This window comes from Cavia porcellus, unplaced genomic scaffold, assembly GCF_034190915.1.
Source record: "Cavia porcellus strain 051 isolate PalLab524CR breed Dunkin Hartley unplaced genomic scaffold, mCavPor4.1 scaffold_13, whole genome shotgun sequence".
NCBI lineage: Eukaryota > Metazoa > Chordata > Mammalia > Rodentia > Caviidae > Cavia > Cavia porcellus.
Window position 1 is genome coordinate 7,398,021 of NW_026947496.1, and position 20,394 is coordinate 7,418,414.

Below are 20,394 nucleotides of genomic sequence, written 5' to 3' on the forward strand. Positions count from 1 at the left end.
AAAACAACACTGAAATTCCATCTCACTCCAGGAAGAACAGCTCTCATCAAGAAATCAGCCAATAATAAAAACTGGAAGGGTTGTGGGAAAAAAGGAGCCCTTCTCCACTGTTGGTGGGAGTGTAGACTGTAAAACCACTGTATGGAGATTTCTCAAAAATTGGGATGCGAGGTCTCATTTGACCCAGCTATTCCCCTTCTGAGTATTTTCCCTGAAGAATTAAAAATATCATACCACAATGATATATGTGACCCCATGTTTATAGCAGCACAACTTGTAATAGCTAAATCTTGGAAACAACCCAAATACCCACCAACCCATAAATAGATTAAAAAAGATATATTTTATACAATGGAGTACTACTTAGCTCTAAATAAGGATAAACTTGATGCTTTTATAGGTAAATACATGCAACTAGAGACCATACTCATTAGTGAAATAAATCAGACTCACGTAAGTAAATGTCATATTGTCTCCCTAGTATAAATTTTTAAAAAAGAATAAATAAGATCCAAAATGTGCAGTAGATATTGTGATGATGAAAGGGAAAGAACGTGTTCAAAAGGAAAGAACAGCTGGAATAGGGGAAAGGAGAAAAGGAAGAAGGGGAAATATTACATATATATATGTAAATAATTAGATTTTTCAGAAAAAATAAAATATCAAATAAACATAAGAAACATGTTTACATTTTGTTATATTTCTGTTTACCTGCAGGAAAGCGGGGACTTCAGAATAGTAACTGATGCAGATTACAGTCGGCACAGGAAAGGCAGATAGTGAGAACACAGGAGAAGGACTGAGCAAACTGGGTTAATCTCACACAGCACGAATGCCCACACCTCGACCCAGCTCGCCAAACAACTGTGGAGAGCGCGGGATTACACAAGTCACATCCCATCAGCTCTCAGGCAGCAGCGTCTTCACCCGCCCGTCACTGTGGGAACTCTCTTACTTTTGTCTCTGTCACTATGAAGAGAATTGCACCCTTGGACTCCATAAAAGTTGGAGAGACCAGAAACCCACAAACTACATTACGAAAACTCACACCCTTCGTGACTGTCCTTAGACGCTTCAGGGATGCTGCACTGAGCTGGTCTCAAAGGTGGAATCCAGGACCAGAAGAAAGAAAAGCAGAGCAGAGGAAATGTGAGCTTCCCACATTCTTTAGGGCCTCTCATCAGGAGGAGGAGGTGCAAGGCTGAGCAGGGTCTCAGAACACCCACGCCCTGCCGCGCCCTCTCCGACCCTCAGAGGACCTCGGGGTGCACACGCATGGCCCGGGCTGTGCTGCAGCTGCTGCTGACTCCCGGGCTGTGTTCTGCTGCCCGCCAGCCTGCACAGCACCCTGAGGATGCCGCAAACACCGAGGCTGTACTGGATGGCTACTGGGGACATTTTGGCTCCAGACTGTGTTGAACTTTGCCCATTCCAGAAATAACCCGTAAGACATTCCCAAGGCACTGAGTGAAGCGGACCACATTTATCCACTTACCAGGGAAAAAAAATGTGACTGCCGAGCAGAGCTTGGCTTCTTCCCAATGAGAATGGAGGCGGTGAATAATGTTCATGAGGCCGCACTCGCCTCGCTCCTGCTCAGGAACAACGCTTCTGGCTCAGGACAGGATCTTTCCACTGCGAGGATGACTCTGGTTGGGGTTAGTATCAAGCACCCACTCTCTCCCCTCACCCTTAAACATGGAGCTAGGGGGACACGGTCCAGCAGATAACACCATCCCCAGGTTCCAGGAGTCCGGCAAGCAATGATTATTAACAGTAATAACAGGTCTCATAGACACAGTGTGCCCTTACACTTGCTGTAAGCGAGGAGGTCAGACATGAATATTTATTCTGCATGTGCTTCTTAAAATTCAGTGTTACTAGCTGGGCATGGTGGTGCATGCCTGTAATCCCAGCACTCAGGAGACTGAGGCAAGAGGATCGTTTTGACTTGAGCTGCAAAGTGAGCTCAAGGCCAGCCTGAACTGCATAATGAGACCCTGTCTCAAAAAAGACCAACAATAAACAAATAAACAAACAAAAACTCCGTGCCACTTGGTCCTACAGCACAATGTCAAGGGGCTAACATTTCCTCATTGCCCTCACATGCTCCTCCTCTCGCCCACTTCGTCGGGGAGCTCCATACAGGATCAGGTGGCACGGCAGGCAGGTGGTCCAGATAGCAGCCGCCTGTCCACCTTCTCATCGTCCTGGAGGCTGGAAGGCCGAGGCCTACATCCTCGGCATCGGCTCTTCCTGGGACCCCGTCTTCCCCCTGAGTCCTCCCAAGATGTCCCTCAAAGTGCATCATGAGGACCCCGGGCAGACTGGACCTGGACCCTGACAGGACTCTTTTCCTTCCTTTCCTCTTGAAGAACCTGTCTCCAGGCTTTGTTGCATGCCAAGGAAGTGGGGCTCAGGTCTTCAATGTACAAAGTTCGGGGTACAGTGTAGAACCGCGTCACCCTCCTTATTCTGTCACCAATTCCTGCTCCCCTAGTTTTGTCCCCCATGAGCTAGCCCCTAGCAAAGTTCCTGGACTACAGTGACTACTGAATAAATAAGTATTGATAACATGAAATTTTCTTAAATGCTAACTTGTGACTCCATCAGCATCATCACAATGAAAATACTGAAACTTAAAAATCCAGTCTGGGGGGCTGGGGATTTAGCTCAGTGGCATAAGCGCCTGCCTTGCAAGTAGGTGGTTGTGAGTTCGATTCCTGGTACCGATAAAAACGAAAAACACCAAAAAAAAAAAAAAAAAAAATCCAGTCTGAAGCAAAACACATCTATGGATTCATGATAAGAAGTATTTCATCCCATGGGAAGCATCAGACCCAAGGATGCAATTTTAAGGCTTATTTTCTGACTAGTAACTCAAAAAGTTCTTTAACTTTAGTGTTTTTACTCTTAATGAGGAGAAAACTAGATAAGCTTTTAAAATACCATTTTCAGAATGAAGTTTAGGAGTAATTCCCACCATGACTGAGACACCTCCATTTTAAACTGTGCTGTTCATGGATGAACCCTTCCCTATTGATAAACCTGTGTGCAATGCACTCTTACCAAGCCCAGCATGAGCACTGTAAAGGAAAATGCTTTTCAGATCAAAGTTTCCCCAAGTTATCACACCATTCAATTTCATATGCAAACAAGCGCCTTTGCAGCATAACTGTTCAAGCAGGAAATTAAGCATATCTGGGTTGTTAGGATGTTTTTATCCCACTCTTCTCTCTAAATAGAAAAAGGAGGCTTCACAAGACACACTGGAGTGTCAGGACACTTGTATCTTCTATTCTATGAACTTGTAAACATCTGCATTTGCATCTGGCATTATATGGCCTGACCATCTGAACCAAAAGTCAGCTGCATACCATATCTGGAAAATTAGGCATCAAAAGGAAAAGTATTGCAAAATGTAGCTGGCCCCATGAAGGTCATGGAAAAATGCTTGAAAGAGGAAAAAAAAGAAAGCCGGGTGGGGGCAGGGAGAGAGAAAAGACAGAGAGAGAGAGAGAGAGAGAGAGAGAGAGAGAGAGAGAGAGAGAAAGAGAGAGAGAGAAAGAGAGTCCTGAAGAGTGCAGGATTGTACACAAATGCCAGAAGTCCAGGACTGGCGTCTGCTGCTTTTAGTCTTGGGTCCCAGGGAGCCGCCACCTTCACTGCACACAGAGGGGACCGGAAGGGGCGACAACCCCGGGTGCATGGCTCACCCAGGGCCCGGCCGCAATCTCGCACGCCACGTGTAGGCAAAAGCACAATTTTAGGAAATCCAAACAACCTGTGAACCCGCTGACCTACAGATAACCTACTCTGCAACAATGGAACTTGGAAAAGGATTTCAGCTGAAAAAAACGTGAAAGGGGAAGAAACTTATGAAAGGGAAAAAAATCTTCCCGTTGCAGGAATTACGCTGATGAAACCACAGAGATTTCGGTTCCGCCCTCAGAGGCCGCTTCAATGTTGAAGTGTGTTTGAGGTTTTCCTGCGAGGCACTGCGAGTGGGAGGGGCGCTCACCTGGGTGCCCAGAGGCACTCAGGACGGACCTGAGCATGGAATTCAGTTTCACCTCCAAGGCACCATCAAGGTGGTGTCCTACTCTGTGCTAGAGAAAGCGGCCACTGAGGAGCCTGGGTGCCCGTCCTGGCTAGAACTTCTCTAAGAAAGAAGACAGCAACAGCTCTCGGGTGTGGACCACATGGGGAAAGGATCCCGGCCAGAGGAAGGAGCTGCCATGTGTTGCAGAACGGTCCCAGACCCCACCCTCTGCTCAGGAAGAAGCCGATGGCCACATGAGTCTTCCTGTGTACAGCAGAAAGGGCCTGAAAATCTTGCTTTCGTGCTGCGTGTCCCGCAGGAGTGCAGGGAGGTTATCACCTAGGTAACTGCAGCCAGAGGGAGCCTCTGGAGTTTCAGTATAGGAAACCCGCGGGGAATGCAGTCTGGCTATACTATCCAGGGTCCACCCATCTGCCATGCTGCCTCTATCACGAAAGGCAGCTTGGCCCCGGAAGTACTAGGCAGCTCTGCTGCCAAGAAAGGGCCTGGAGAGTGGTGAGTGTTTCTCTAAGACACCTAGAAAAGCAGGAAAACGTGGACCTTTTGGTTTGATTGGTTTCTGGGACAAGAAAATCTTCTGGACAACAATCAATTAGCAAACTGTCATCAAGGTATCGAAAAGAAAGTAACCAGGGGTGGAGGAATCACCTAGAACTTGTATATGTCATGTAAGAAACATGAAAACTTTTAGTGGAAGCCTTTTCACGTAAGAGAGATTGGATTGGAAGTGACAACGGGGAACAGAACAGTCTCTGGATGGAACAATCATCGCTGGTGTCTAAGGGGAGCAGACCAAGCCAAAGTGGGCCCCTCGCTGTCCCTGGTGAGTCCCTGGCCACCCTCTCCACCCCACTGGGTGCTCAGCTCCAAGGAAATCAGGTGGGGAAGACACGTCCAGCCCAGGCCAGGCACAGCCTTGCACAGGATGGCTGCTGAGGAAGGGCACCAGGGCGCCAGTGCCACGCCAGTGCCTGGCCTGAGCTTCCTGTGGAATCGAGTCCTGAGCTGGTCCCCTCCTTCCCACACCTCACAGAGACACTGTCCAACTCCAGCCCTAGGGGATTAACCCCAGGGCAGTCATTTTCTACTTTAAAAGGAACCTAAAAGAAGATCATCTTACGATTTTGGAATTATGAAATACAGACCTAAACAGCAAAGGCTATCATGCTGGACTGAGAGGAGAGGGGAGTGTGCGCCCGGCCGGTGACAGGCCAAGGCTGGTAGTCCAAGCGGTTTACGTGTAACTGCTGGACACCTTGTGGCCAGCAGTCTGCCCCGTGCCCCGTGACTTAGAATCACTAAACGACTTCCTTGATCCCCCTCACATAATAAAAGTTAAGCCAGATGGTTCTTGAGTGGCTGAGAGATACCACGAAGACTCACTTTTGTAAACACCAACCTATCTTGCCAAGGTCTTGGTCCACTTGCCAAGGGCCCACAGGGTGGGGAGGCCAAGGGCCAGGCAGAAAATCCTCCGCTCCAGCCACACTGTCCCCACAGTGCTGGTTTTACATGAAACCTCCTCCACTGTTAGTTCACTGTCCTTATTTCTACCTCCTTCTTTTGTCTTTTCTTGTTTCCTTCAGTCCTTCCCTCCCTCTCTCCCTTCTTCCTTCCTTCCTTTCTGCTTGGGATTGAACCCAAATGCTTGCACCTCTCCCCACCCATCATGTTCGGCATGTACCAAACTGTGTACCTCTGCCTCTGTGTGTCCTGTTTCCTTTGAAGCCTTTTCAAGCTTACCAAAAGTAGATACATAAAGGCCAAAACCAGGACTTATGACCCCTCTCCAGGCTTTCCTCCTTCCTCCTCCTCCTGGGGATGTAGCGCAGTGGTACAGTGCTTGCCTAGCGTGCATGAAGTCCCGTGCTCAGCACCATAAATAATTGATTGATTAATTAATTAGTTTCACAGGTCCCAGTTTGGGGCTAAACCCAAAGTAGGAAGGTAGGCGTTCCCAGACCTGTCAAAGACACCTGAGAAGCCACTATTACCGTCACCCTCTCAGATTAGGACTACGCCTCTCCTCCTAACAACCAGCCCACAGCTACAGCCCAAATTGAAGACACATGTGCAAAGCAGGGCTCGTGCAATCTGATGGCATCCCACGCTAACAACCCTCAAGGAGGAGGAAATTACTTGGACCATGAAAAAGCAGCTCACAGAAGACAGGCAGGGGCTGGGGAGGTTTCTCATAAGGTTTGGAACAGAATGTTTGGGCGGGGATGGCTCGCTACTCGCCTCGGGCTGTGCTGCTAATAAAAGCGAACGCTGGCTGGCAGCTGTCAAGTGCCATCGACCTATGATGTCAGAATTCATTATGCACACAGGGGCTATTTACTGCCTCATAAACTTGTAGACAAGGAAATTGTTAGTGAAAAATGGTTTCCAAACCTTAAGTGCAATCACTCATGCAGCAGTTCTCCTCAGGACCACCAAGTCCATCTCCGAGGACTTCAGCCAACAGCAAATGTCTGCATCCAAAATAATAAAACTCTTCCTGCTCTGGTTCAGTTTTGAGGACTCTTGAGCCGGCACCGGGTCAGGACAGTGAGGGTTCAGCACATATTTCCGAGGGAAAGATACTTGTTTATCAAAGCTAGGAAGCAGGGATGGAAAGACAAGCAGGGAAAGGGAAAAGGCAAGACAGACTCCCCCCCGGCAGGAGTCCTTTGGCAGGGGAATCCAAACAGCCCCACACAAAGGCCTAGACCAACAGTACAGGGCACCACCATGCAACTAGAGAACCAGCACCCAAAACTGGCCCTAGCACATAGTAGACACTCAAAAATGCCTGCTGAGGGAAAGATGAGCCAAGATGATGCCATTTCTCTTCTCTGATCAAGGGTAAAGGTGATAAACAGCTCAAATATCACCCCACAGGGGAAGGTGCCTGTACCTTCCCCAACCATGGCAGAAGCAATATTTCTGCTAGAGCCCGAGGAAGCACCCCTCGTCCATCAGAAACGCTGTCCAAGGGCTGGGGATGCAGCTCAGTGGCAGAGAGATCGCCTGGCATATGTAAAGTCCCAGGTTCCATAGATAAGGTTAGCTATTTCATTTCCTCAACTAATAAATTACTTTTGAATTTTCCCTCCTTTATTTGATAGGTTGATTCCTTCCTATTCAAAATCCATTTCTGGGTAAGTCAGAAAACAAGAAAGGATTATAACTTAAGATGACGGATGATGTCTGAATCTGTCTTGAACTTATGCCCAACATAATAGTTAACGATGAAATACAAGGAATATTCTCATTAAATCATGCGGCAATAAACTATCCACTATCACTGATATCATTTACTGCGATCCAGCCAACGCAATAAAACACGAAAACAGGAAAGGTATACCACTTGGCAACACTTCCCAAGGCATGTTCCTTGGAACGCTGCTTTTCCAGTACGTTAAACAAAGGTTTGTGTGTGTATGTTTGATTATTTTTGCCATAAGCTTTCTCCAAGCCTTAAAGTAGGCCACATTTGCTAGAAGTCTCCAAAAGAAGAAATACTATCTGGTGTTTCCCGACTCCTCACATACTGAACTGTTCTTTTTCGAAAGAAATTTAAGTTTCATGTTGCTTGGAACAATCTTTGAGAAGCTCTTTTTTCTTTAATCTCCAGATATTTTAATATATGTACTCAATCAACTATGTATATCTTCCAAGAGCTGAAACAGTTATTACAAACAAAAGCTTTGCACTCAAAAAAATCTGGGTGCAAATCTTATACCCTTGCTGACTGAAGGGCTGAAAGTTCTTCTGACTTCCTCGACCTTCAGGTTTCTCATCTGTAAAATGGGGAGTAGCAGTAATCACCTCACCAAATATTATAAATATTAGATTAGCTAAGCATGGAAAATCACTGACCCTGAAGAACTGCTTAAAATTCAGATTCAAACAACCATGAGAAACCATTTTGCTATGAAATAATCCAAGCTGCAAAGAGTGCTGTGTCACAGGCCCTGTCTCATCACAGCCATCTAGGACACACACTGTCATGACAGTCAGAGGAAGAGGTGTGACAGTGTAATATGTGCTTGAATCTTACTCAGACCTGTTGATACAGCAATTATACTGCTGGAAATACAAGCAAGATAAAGACGTTTCCTGTGGCATTCCTATGGTCAGGAAGCACTGAAGACTTGTGCCCTTCCATGTGACCTAACCCTATCACAGGTACCGCAGGGGGGCCATTGATGAGCTGCCCCTGTGCAGGGGCTGTGCTCCTGATTCTGTGCGGTCTTGTTGGAGGTATTGCCAGAAAACCCAGAAATTGGGCTGGGGGAATGAGGCAAGCACCCAAGGAGAACCTGATGGGTCACAGCCTCCATCCCAGCACCCTTACTTGGCCAGCAGAAAATGATTAGTTCATAAATTATAAACCCCAGGGGCTTGGTGGTTCAGCACGTCCTTAGAGTGCACAAGGCCTGGGCTGCAGCCATCAGCACCAAAAATACAAACCAAAACACATCCTCCAGCTCTTTGCTAAGTGAGTGCATATGCGTGTGTGCGTGTGTATGTATAACACGAATGTTTCTTCTGGATTTCCACGGAGGTGCTCTATTTTATAACTATTTTCAAGGAAGTCCTTGGTGGTTCAACAAATCATCTCAGTATTGCAGAAGGCAGGTGTCTGTTTCGCTGAATCCTAACAGTATCTCCTTCCTTTTGAATCCCCCCCACCATGTCCACTGAATCCCTGTGTAATGAGTTCTGTCTCAGAGGGGAAGGACAGAATCCTCCCCGACAGACTTCTAATCTGGGGTCCCCGACTCTGCCACAGCACCCCCTCCCCTGTGAGAATTCGACTTGAGCGAGACCAGCCTGAGGGCCAGGCATGCGCCTTATGTACACAATGTACTCCTGCTCCAGGGATCTTGCGGACATCAGTCAGTCAAGGACACCTAGCACTGGAAAGCAGGGTTACTGGTGCTGGACAGAGGCAGCTGCTGGGTAGGGGAGTCCTTGAGTTTCCTGATGTTGCGGCCTCCAAAACCAGTTTGTTGGGACTCTCAAGAAAACAGTCCTGTCATTTAATAACTGTCTATTGACACATACATTTTATGCAGAGTCCAGTCCATGAGGGCTTTGTTGCTTCCAAGTAAGAGCCAGGGTTGGGAGCAGAGCTCATGGATACAACTCTGAGCATGCAAGGTCAAACTCCATCGCCACCCAAAAACAAGACAGTAAGAGCTCAGACTAGCACATTGTTCCTTCAGATTGGCTCTACTGCCCTGGTTTCAGCTTCTGAAATTGAATCATTCGTTTCTTTGTTATCAGGCTTCCTTGATTTCTGATCATAGTTTCAAAGCTATGAAGTTCTCTTCAAGTTACGCTTTATCTGCACTTTGACAAAAGTGCATCCCGTGTCACCAGCTCTCAGTACTCTGCCCTCAGGATAAACTCCATTCCGCAGGCTTTTGGGGGCGCTTCTAAGCATGTTTTTAAGCTATCCTTTATATGTCCTTGTTATAAATATCTGAATTTATTATATTGAGGTGACAGGACATGATTCATATGATGTCAGTTCATAGGAACTTGCGAGACTTCCCTCTGTGACCTAGAGCAGTATTAACTTTTGTGAACATTTCTGAGGAACTCAAAAAATATTTCTATTCTGTGTTCATTACTAATGGTCTCCAAATGGAGCCCAGCTGACAGGCTACATCAGACACATGGGAATCACTGCCGAGAAGTAAATAGAGTGCTGTCCTCTCCCAAACCCACACTCTGTCTCTGAGCAGAGGCTCCTGAGCCCTGTGTAAGCTATGCCCTGGGGAGTGCAGTGAAATCTTAAAACATACTTCTGCTCTCCCTCCACCGTGTTCCCCCTTCAGACAGAATCAGAGATACGATCTCAGACCAATAAAATTCTATCATTTTAGGGCTGGGGCTAGCTCAGTGGCCTAACACCTGCCTGGCAAGTGTGAGGTTGTGAGTTCAATCCCTGGTACCAAAAAAAAAAGAAAAGAAAATCTATCATTTTAAAGACAGGTTCTACATCCATTAATGCCAAGTTTTTCCAACATTCAGAATCGTCTCCAAGGCTACTTCCCTCCCCTCTACTGCAAAGGCTTCCATCAAGCATACCCGCCCACAGTCTGTTCCTCACACTTGAATGCATGAGTCCTTCTTCCCACCAACTTGGACTGCATCTGACAGCCCTTGAGACACAGGAGACCCTGGAGAAGTCCAAGCCAACCCCACCGCGTGGCCAATGACTGGCTTCGATCATCTGCAGTTAACTTCCATCGCAGACTCTCTCTGTCCAGGGAGAGGCTTGGATCTAACTGGCCCAAAGAGCAAAGAGCTTTTCACTCCAACTCCCTGTTGGAGGACAGGCCTTCTTTGTCCCATTTTTATCTTCTAGAGGCAAACAAGGAAGCACATAACCCTTACTATCTTACACCCAGAAGTGGGTTCTGTAATTTTCTAAAAGTAGAAAGACTGAAGGAAGTTGGGTCCTTGCAGGTACCACTGAGGTGCTAACAGGGTCCCCCCAAGACCCCCCAGGACAGGAGATGGTGAGTTCACAGCCTGAAGCATCCTGCATCCTTGGGATCCATTTCACTAAAACCTCAACGAAATACTTTTCATTTTGGATATGGAATCTTTTACTTATATAAAGGCTACAACTAAAATCACGCTTCAGCCTTCTCAAAATCTAATGTCCCTCAAATGTGCCAGCTTCTTGTCACATGTGCCAGCCTTTTACTTCCATTAGAGTCATAATTCCCTTTGGAGCCCACTGCTCTCAGGGTTCCAAGTCTGGAAGTTTTATTGAGTGTGGTCTGAATAGTGCTGAGTGTAAGAATTCTTGCCCACCACACACAGCTCTCCTAATCCCACAGCCTGACCCTAGCACCTGTAGAGTTTAGGAATCACATGGCAGTGGGGCTGGACCAGGGAAATCTGCCATCTGCAAATGCACACCCCTAATGTGAGTGCCTCGTGGGAAAAAAAACGGAAAGCCAGGTGACCCTGAAAAGTATTGTACCTTAATGTGCTATTCTGTAAAAGGTGGTGGCATTGGTACAGCTGTTACAGAATGGTGGGTAGTTCAGGCCACACAGAAAAAGAAGAGCTCAGAGGTCAGACTTCATCACTTGCTATTGGCACTGTCTCTTTCATTTTGAAAAGCGACCACCTCCACATGTCCCTGTCTTCCTCAGATCTTTGAATGCCAGTTGCTCATGGGACCTCAGAATTGTCTGTGTCATTGGGCAGCCACCCTGGCAGTAAAGAGTGGTTTAAATATGGGAGCATTGCTCCCTGGTGTTTCACAGCTGGAGACTGCACCAGCAAGACGTGGTGGGAGGAGAGACATGGAAACACTGTCATCAGTGAGCAGAAGAAAGGTCAGGCAAACCAAAGAAACAAACATCCAGGCTTTCCGTATCTGCAGCTTTTGTACCCAAGCTTCAACCAACCCTGGATGAAAAATAGTAGAGAAAAAATAACTGTATCTTTACCAAATGTGTATAGATACATTTGTCTTTATTTCCAAAACAACCTATTTTAACAGCTATTTGCATAGCATTTACATTGTGCTAGGTATTATAACCTACAGATGCTGTAAATTTCACAGGATATGCATATGTTATATGCAAATACTGCATCACCTTTAATGACACAATTATACATAATTATGGAGAATAAGGTTATGTTTTGGTACATGCATCTATTTGTGCAATGATAAAGTCCGGCACTTAGCATATCTGTCTCTCCATTCTTTGATCACTTCATGGTGAGATCACTCCAACACTTCTCTCACAGTTACTTTGAAGTACACAGTGTTTCACCGCTAACTATAGTTACCTGACTGTGCAGCGGCTCGCTGGAACTTTCTTTTCCTCAGTAAGTAGAACTCTGCACTCACTGACCAGCCTATACCCAACCTCCCTTCCCATCCTAACCTCTGGTAGGCACTGTTCATTTATTTCTTTGACACTAACCTTACTAGTCCCCACATGTGAGTTAGAGCATGTGGCCTTTGTCTTTCTGTGTCTGGCTTATTTCACTTTATGTCCTCCGAATCCATCTGTGTTATCGCCAGTGAGAGTATTTCATCCTCCATGGCTGCATACCACTCCGCTCCACATACGTACAACACTTGATGCTGTATCCATCCATGTAGGTTAATTCTACCTCTTGGCTCCTGTGAGTAATGTTACAATGGACCTGGGTATGCAGATAGGTCTTCCACAAACTGACTTCATTCCGTGCGCCATGTCTAGCAGTAGGAGTCCTGGATCACGTGGCAGTAATGTTCCTAACCTTTGAGAATCCTCCATATGGTTTCCCATGACCGATGTACCAATTCACGTTTCCCAGCGATGTGAAGCATTCCCTTTCTCCACACCATGCCAACAGCTGCCTTCTGTTTTGTGGATGTAGCCACACTGACAGGAATAAGGTGGCATTTCCCGCCAGTTCTGATTTGCATCTCCCAGTGACTAGTGATGTTCAGCAGTTTTCAAATCCCTGTGGATCTTGTGCATGTCTTCTTTTGCGAAATGTCTGCCAAGGTCTTGCACCCATTTTTAAAATAGATGTATTTGGTATTCCGCTATTGAGTTGCTTGAGTTTCTTAGATATTCTGGATACGAATTGCTTATTAAATGCACTGTTTGAAAACATCTTCTCTCTTCGGAATGATGTCTCCTCACTCTTGTTGTTTCCCTTCTGCCCGGAGGTGTTTTAGGTTGATATGGTCCTATTTGTCTCTTTCTGTCTCGCTTTGAGGTCCAGTTTTCAGAAGAGACTTGAGGTTCTGGCCTCCAGGAGCTAATCCTACGGATACCAGAACGTCCAGAAAATTCTCTTGATGCAGCACAGTGTTTACACAGCCCATCTTCTGCCATCCTGTTGTCCTTCCGAAATCCCATAAACTAGTGATGGTGTGAAGTGGCACTGATGTCAAGGTCTACTTCCACCCTCCCAAGGACTCTGCTTTCCTAGTCTCTTTTTTTTTATTATTTAAAAGGAAAAAGAGAAAAAAACAGAACAAAACAAAACAGTGTAAGGGTTCAAGTAATACAGAACTACAAAAAGAAAAAAAAAGAGTATCACCAGTTAATAGATTACACACGATCATCTTTGAAATGGTGATTCAGGTCACAGGATCAAAGCATACAAAGTGAACATTCAAATAGTGAGACTGCAAATAGTTGTGTTCAATGATCCAATCAAAAATATTAATATGGTCATCTATTTAACACACCTAAACACACTTGCTGTTGTCTCCTTTTGGGCACTTTTTCCCCCCTCTCTTTATTACAACAAAATTTACACATTTTGGGTTTTATTGCTCCCATAGATCTTATTACTTTTTTTTGTAAGAGAATAAAATCAAACATGATAAAGCAAAGCTATCAATCAAAACCGAGGATAGTCATAGCACATGATGTAAAAACAGAGTACCAGGTTATCAACAATGGTTACCATAATGCCTCTTGCTTCCTTAAGAAGAATTGTCCATCTCATTAGGTATTATAAAGTTGAACAAAACAGTAGAGAACAAGTCCAATAAAACCTAGACATTGTAAACCTTACAGAGCTTCAAAAGAGGATAATAGTCAAACCAGAATGGGCATCATTGTGAATCTTATTGCCTTCAAAGTATTTGCCTATACTCTGATACTTAATACTATCATACAGAGCGGAACAGAGTCTAATCAGTCAAAACAAGATAGTGGGAGTATTACAGGACTTCAAATCAAGTTAATAGGAAATTGAAAAGGTTACTATAATATATCCTGCTAGTTTTTTTGATTTTTTTCCCCTTAGTTTAAAAAAGAAAAAAAATTAAATAATTTTTTAATGAATAAGGGAGAGGTTGAGATAAAAGAGGGCTTAACAACATAACAATACAGGTCAAAGCATGACAGTTTCAGCAACCTAGTGCTTCACCACCAAATAACCCGACTTAATAGTAGTTACCATAGTGTCTTTTACCTTGAAATATTTGAATATAACTTCATATGCTATAGCATCAAACATATCAAGACAGTATAACACCATTCAAGTGGATGCAAGAATTGTAGAGTACTTAGAACCAGCTAACAGAAAAATGAACAATGGTTTATATATTGCCTCTTTGCCTATAACAATTTTTGTTTATACTACCACATATGATAAAATCCAGCAAGATACAACATGATAAAACCAATGGAGACAGAAGAGCCATAGTTTGGTGGGGCTTTAAAACAAGATGGTATTAAATCAGCACTAGCTATTATGATGTCTTGTTTTCTTCAAAATAGGTATTCATTGCATCACAGGCCATAATATCAAACAGCCCAGAATAAAGCCATTCCAATTAATGAGTGAAAACTTTATAAGGCTTCAAGGCCACATAATGGGGAATCACGGTTACCACATACTTTTATATATTTGAATCATTTCCTACACTAGGGAAACTATTCAGTATTCACATATGCGAGTTTGATTTATTTCACTTATGAGTATGGTTTCAAGCTGCGCCCATTTATTGATAAATATCTCAATGTGATCCTTCTTTAAAGCTGAGTAGTACTCCATTATATAGAAATACCATAACTTTTTTATCCATTCCTCAGTTGATGGACACTTGAGTTGTTTCCAAGATCTGGCGATTACAAATTGTGCTGCTATAAACATAGGTGCGCATATATCACTGTGGTATGATGCTTTCAGTTCTTCTGGGAATATGCCTAGAAGTGGAATAGCTGGGTCAAATGGGGCTTCCAGTCCCAGCTTTTTGAGAAATCTCCAGACTGACCTCCACAAAGGCTGCACCAGTCTACACTCCCACCAACAGTGCAGGAGAGTTCCTTTTTCCCCACAGCCTCTCCAGCATTTGTTGTTGATGGTTTTTTGATCCTGGCCATTCTTTCAGGAGTGAGATGGAATCTCAGTGTGGTTTTAATTTGCATTTCCCTAATAACTAATGATGATGAACATTTTTTCATGTATTTATTTGCCATTTGTACTTCTTCATCTGAGAAGTGTGTATTCATCTCAGGTGCCCATTTTTGGATTGGGTCTTTGAATTTTGGGGGTCTGATTTTTTTAATTCTTTATATGTTTTAGACAAAAGTCCCTTGTCTGAGGGGGAGTTCACTAAGATCTTCTCCCAGTTTGTGGGTTTTCTATTCACTATGCTGGAGATTTTTTTTGACTTGCAGAAACTTTTTAATAAGAGGTGGTCCCAGTTATTGATTCTGGGAAGTATTTCCCGTGCGGTTTGAGTCCTGTTCATGAATTCTCTACCTACTCCTATGTCTTCAAGATTTCTACCTAATTTGTCTTCCAATAGATTTAGTGTTTCTGTTTTAATATTCAGATCTTTGACCCATTTAGATTTTAATTTAGTACATGGTGATAGACATGGGTCTAGCTTTAGTTTTCGGCAAATGGAGAGCCAGTTTTTCCAACACCATTTATTAAAGAGACTGTCATTCTTCCAGTGAACCTGCTTGGCTCCTTTATCAAAGATAAGGTGGTTGAGTGTGTTTGTAGTTGTGGTTGTGTCTTCTAATCTATTCCATTGATCTTCAGCTCTGTTTTGATTCCAGTACCATGTTGATTTTACTACTGTTGCTTTGTAGTGTAACTTCAAGTCAGGGATTGTGATGCCTCCTGCTTTGTCTTTGCTGCTTAGAATTGCCTTTGCTATTGTAGGTCTCTTCTGGTTCCAGATGAATTTTAGGAATGATTTCTCTAGATCTATAAGGTATGTTGATGGTATTTTTATTGGGATTGCATTGAATCTGTATAACAGTTTTGGGAGAATGGCCATTTTCACAATGTTTGTTTTTCCTTGCTTTCCTAGTTTCAAAGAGTGAGGACACTGCTCACCTCTGTGCTCTAACAGGTTAGTGTGAAGGTTAACAGATTTGCCCAAGTTGCTCCTGCTCTGTAGAAAAGACAAAGTGAACTGCAACTGAATGCAATACAGGCTATCACATAAAATAAAGTGAAATGTAGTCTTGCAAAATCACTTACATTTTCAAAGTTTAATTCTTTTATTATGGCAATATGTAAAAGCAGTGTGAACTTACTGAACAAGTAGTGTGCCTGGAAGCCTTGGGAGTGACCTCACTGATGCCCATGAGCTTCTCCTGATACTGGAGTAACAAGACTTCCTCTGCCTCCACCAACTGAAATCCCACCCTTAACTCGGAATGAAAGCAAACTGCAGGTTATCCTTTATATCAGAAAAATGAATGAAATGTTGAAGAAAAGTACAAGTAATACAGGCCAGAAGGATATTTTAAAGTCCCACCGCCAACTGCAATCTTCATGTTGCAGAGACACTGAAGTCCAAGTGGTAACCAAACGTTGGGCCTTGAGGTAATTTCTGTCTGAATGGTATCATGAATTCATTAAAATGAAGTTTAAAGAAAACAGAATATTTTATCCTTTGCACATTACCTACACATGCTGATTCCCAAAAAATGACTCTTCTCTAGCAGTGCTTGCCTACGATCTGCACCTGTGTTCTCTCCTTTTTCATTAAATCCTTGTAGCCAACTGCATTTCTGTAACTGATTCACAAGTAGAGAGGTTTATCATTTCAAACCTTTTCTGAGAGCCTCTAACTGAAAAAAAAAAGTTTTCCACAAAACCAAAGGAGTTTATTAAATGTTTTACTCAGCCATGCACTCAGCCTGTGGACATGGGTCTGGGTCTCCTCCCTCCTAGGCAGAGCATCTTCCGGAAGTGGGCGAGGGTTGCTTAGTCCTGTTGTCCAGGTGGACAGTCCCCCCTCAACAGAACAGGCAGCTCCTTGCCCCCAACTCGCCTTCTCTGACACCAGTGCAGAGCCGCAGATGCATTCTCAGTCTCCAAGGAGACCCGCTGTGCTGAGAGCTCTGGCTCCACCCCAGCCCTGGCTGCCACCGCCTGCTTAGCTCCCCAAGCTCCCTTAGCTCTGAGACTGGCCAGAGGTTCAGCTGATGCTTCTACCAAGGCTGTCACCAGTGCTTCTTTTCTCAGGCAGAAAATTTAATGTTTCACTGGCCCTCCCCCGTTTGCTTTTGCCGGACAAAAACAACATCCGGAAATAACTCAAGCTTCTCCCACTCTACAGGTTTTAACTACAGAGATGAGAGCAGTACCTGGCTTATCAAGCAGGCCAGGGTCTCTGAAGCCAAGACCCAGTCGCAGCTGGGTCTCCACTAGGGTGCTCAGCTGAGTGCCCCGTCTGCATTCTTGTTTGAAAGATAAAAACCAGTAAGGGTCAAACACAAGGGACGTCAGGTTTTTTTTTTTCTTTCTTTCCCAAAATGCATAATCCATCAATTGGGAAAATAAAATGCTGAATCTATCCCGTATCCACCTACCTAAGTAAAGCCCTGTCAGACGTTACAAAAGAGCAGACAGCAAATTGAGACCTAATAAGACCAGGCAGCAGACTGAAGATGAAACCCAAACTACAAAAACCAATAATCAAAAGAAGGGAGGAAGAGACCTGAAAAAAAGAAAAGCTATTTTGTGAAAGATCAGTTTAAGCAAGCTCTAGGCGGATGATTTATTTACACAGCTATTAGGCTGCAAAGGTGTTTGTCTATGTAAAATATGCATATTGGAGGAAGTCAGCCGGTAGCTTCGCCCTCTAAGGGAAAGGCTCAAATCCATTACCAACACTCGGTCTACCGCAGACAAGCCTGCAAACCGCAGGGGCCCAGAGCTCTAAAAAGGCCATTCAAGCTTCAGGTGGACGCCGCGTTTCTCCATTTCCCTGTCCTTCCGCTTCTTCTTTCCTGAAAACTTCTTACTGCATTTGCATTTGATGAGGTTCAAAAGGTCACTTCCCCTCCTTTCCCCTCCCCGCGGCTCCCCAGCCGCAGCGGCGTCCGGATCTCCTCTCCTTCCCCTCCCTCCTCTCCCCCTCTATCCCCTCCCCCTTCCCCCCTCCCCCTCTTCCACGCCTGCCTGCCGTGGGCCCGCTCCTCCCAGGGGCCAAGAAGGCCCACCGTCTCCACGCGAGGCGACACCAGGACAGGACCAGGCCACGACAGTCCCCCGCTGGGGAGGAACTACTGGGCAAGGCTGCACTTAGGCAAAATGCCACTCACACGCGCACCTTCCGCTACCCACCCAGGCGTCCAGGGCAGCCTCAGGCCCCGCTGCCACCCTCGAGAAGCACCGGCTCGCTCTAGGGTCGCCCTGCCCAAGCCACCCGCATTCCCAAGCAATGTGGACCTCGGTGCCTCCGAGGCACCAGCGACGCTGGCCACCAAGTCCTCTCCCGAGGAACTGGAGCCACCAGCTTGGAGCCCCAGCCTCCTCCCGGTCCGGTCCGGTCCGCTCGGGGCTGCCGCGTTCTTTGTCCCTCCTAGTCTCTGGCTCTCATCTTTAACGGCAGAAGAGTTTGGCTAGGGCTCAAACAGGTGCTGGCGGCAATCTCCCGCAAGCCCCGGAAGGGCAGGGCCACCCGGGGGCCCAGGGTCCAGCGGCCCCGTCCCGGCGCCTCCCTCGCAGGCCAAGGGTCCGGTGCGCACTGCGGTCTCCCTCCTCTGCCTGAGCCCGCTCGCCCCGCCCGCAGCTGCGGAACGGCCCGGCCGGGTCCCAGGAGCTTGTGCAAGGCCGCGGGCCCGGACGGCGGGCTCACTGCACCGGAAAGGGAGGAAAAGGAAAAGAAACAGTTGCGTGGCTGAAAATCGCTGCCAAGCGCAGCTTTTCACAGCCGCAAAGCCGGAGTTGTGAGCCTGACCCCTCGCGGTCCCCAGGCCTGGCGCTGGACTGCAGGGTCCTCGCCTCCCGCGGGAGGCCCCATGCCCGGGATCCGGCACACGGCAGGGCCACCGGGCGGCAGGGAGCTCCGCTCCACAGGACACACACGAGCGGCTGCTCCGCAGGGCCAGAGCGCCAGGAAGGGCGGCCACGCGGCCGGGCCCCGAGAGCCGCGCCCTCCCGGAGCCCAGCGCTTCCCGGGCCGAGCGGGGCGGGGCGGGGCGGGGGCGGCGGCTGGCGGTGGCTCCGCCCGCGAAAGTGCAGGCCACCGTCACACACCTTCCCGCGAAGCGCGCGTCGCTTGGGACCTGGAGACACATGACCTCAGCCTCTCCACCCGCTGGCTTTCGCAGTTCCGTCGCGCGCCACCCTGCTACCCCCACGGAGCTAAGCCACTCACGACGCGCGCACACGCGCGCCCTCGCCAGGTGCCCCCCAGTGGGCGGGGCGGGGCGGGGCGGTCACCCTCTGAACTACAGGGCGTGCGCATCTCCTCCTCCCGGGTGCTGCGAAGGGGTCGACGCCTCCAGGACTTGCGCGGTCCCCTTCCTCCCGCAGGCTGAGCCCCTGGGCAAGGCGGCCACCGAGACCCCAGGCGACCGGGGAGCGAGGACGCCGTCAACCTGCAGGCCAGAGAGCCGTCTTTTCCGTATAAAGAACAAAACCAGTGCGCTTCTAAGAGGCTGCACCGACAAGGGGCGATTGCTAGTATGCGTGAAATTTACAGAGTGCCTTAAAAAAATAGTGGCTTTCCTGAGTCAGGCCCAAAGTAACAGAAGATAAGCGCGTGCGCGTCAGAACGTTAACACCTTACACAACAGTTCTTTCACCTCTACAACCGCTGTGGGGAGGGCGGGTTTTATTTTTCCCGTTTTACAAGAAAGAAGGGAACAAAGAAAGAAACAAAGAAAGGCATTAAATGACTTACCCAAAAACGGAGTTGGGGACAGGTGCAATTGTCAGACTGAGACTAGGGCCACCCGTGAACCCTGTGTCCGCTCCTCTGCTACGCCTTATACTGAGAGTACAGGAGACGCTAAATGGTAACCTGCATTGTGTACGGAGCAGAAAAAAAAACCAGACAAATCAATAAGTACTGGAGAAATATTTGCAGTGTCCTGACTTGTTGCGGGAAGGGTGCGGCCAACCAGTGTCTTCCGGATCTCGGTCCGCTTCCCAGCCCCCTTTACCCAGCTAACCTGGCCCAATGTGAACCTCTCTTCCTCAGCTGGCCGCTGTCTGGAGCAACGATTTAAAAATCCTGTATGGTGCACAGGAATAAACATGCACACGCATACACATGTGCCTGTGTGAGCTTTATGTGTGATCTGGTCCCCAAGTGTGACAGCACAAACCCAGCCTCCAGGGAGCCAAGCATCAGGGAGGGCAAGTCTGTCACCTTGCTGGGATTCAGCTGTCATGCAGAAGCTAAAAAAGCCATGGCTTCACCTCACTGAGAGGGAGCCACAGGGTGGAGAATCCCACTGGCAGGAAGGAGTCCAGCAGTGTCTCCCCAAACTCTGAGGTCCTCAGGGAAGGTGCCAGAAAGCTAGACTTGAGGAGGCTTGACTAGACCTGAGGGTTCTGGGAAGAGGAATATAGGGTGTGATTTT

At 46.8% G+C, this 20,394-nt stretch overlaps 1 long non-coding RNA gene across 1 annotated transcript in view; it reads right to left on the reverse strand.

Annotated features, from left to right (window-relative positions):
- Positions 1–5,970, reverse strand: part of LOC134478456 (uncharacterized) — a 34,927-nt gene extending 28,957 nt beyond the window's left edge. Inside the window, exon 1 of the long non-coding RNA XR_010051075.1 lies at positions 1,496–5,970. This is a non-coding gene — a long non-coding RNA (uncharacterized LOC134478456). The remainder of the gene's footprint in view (positions 1–1,495) is intronic.
- Between the last annotated feature and the right edge of the window lie 14,424 nt (positions 5,971–20,394).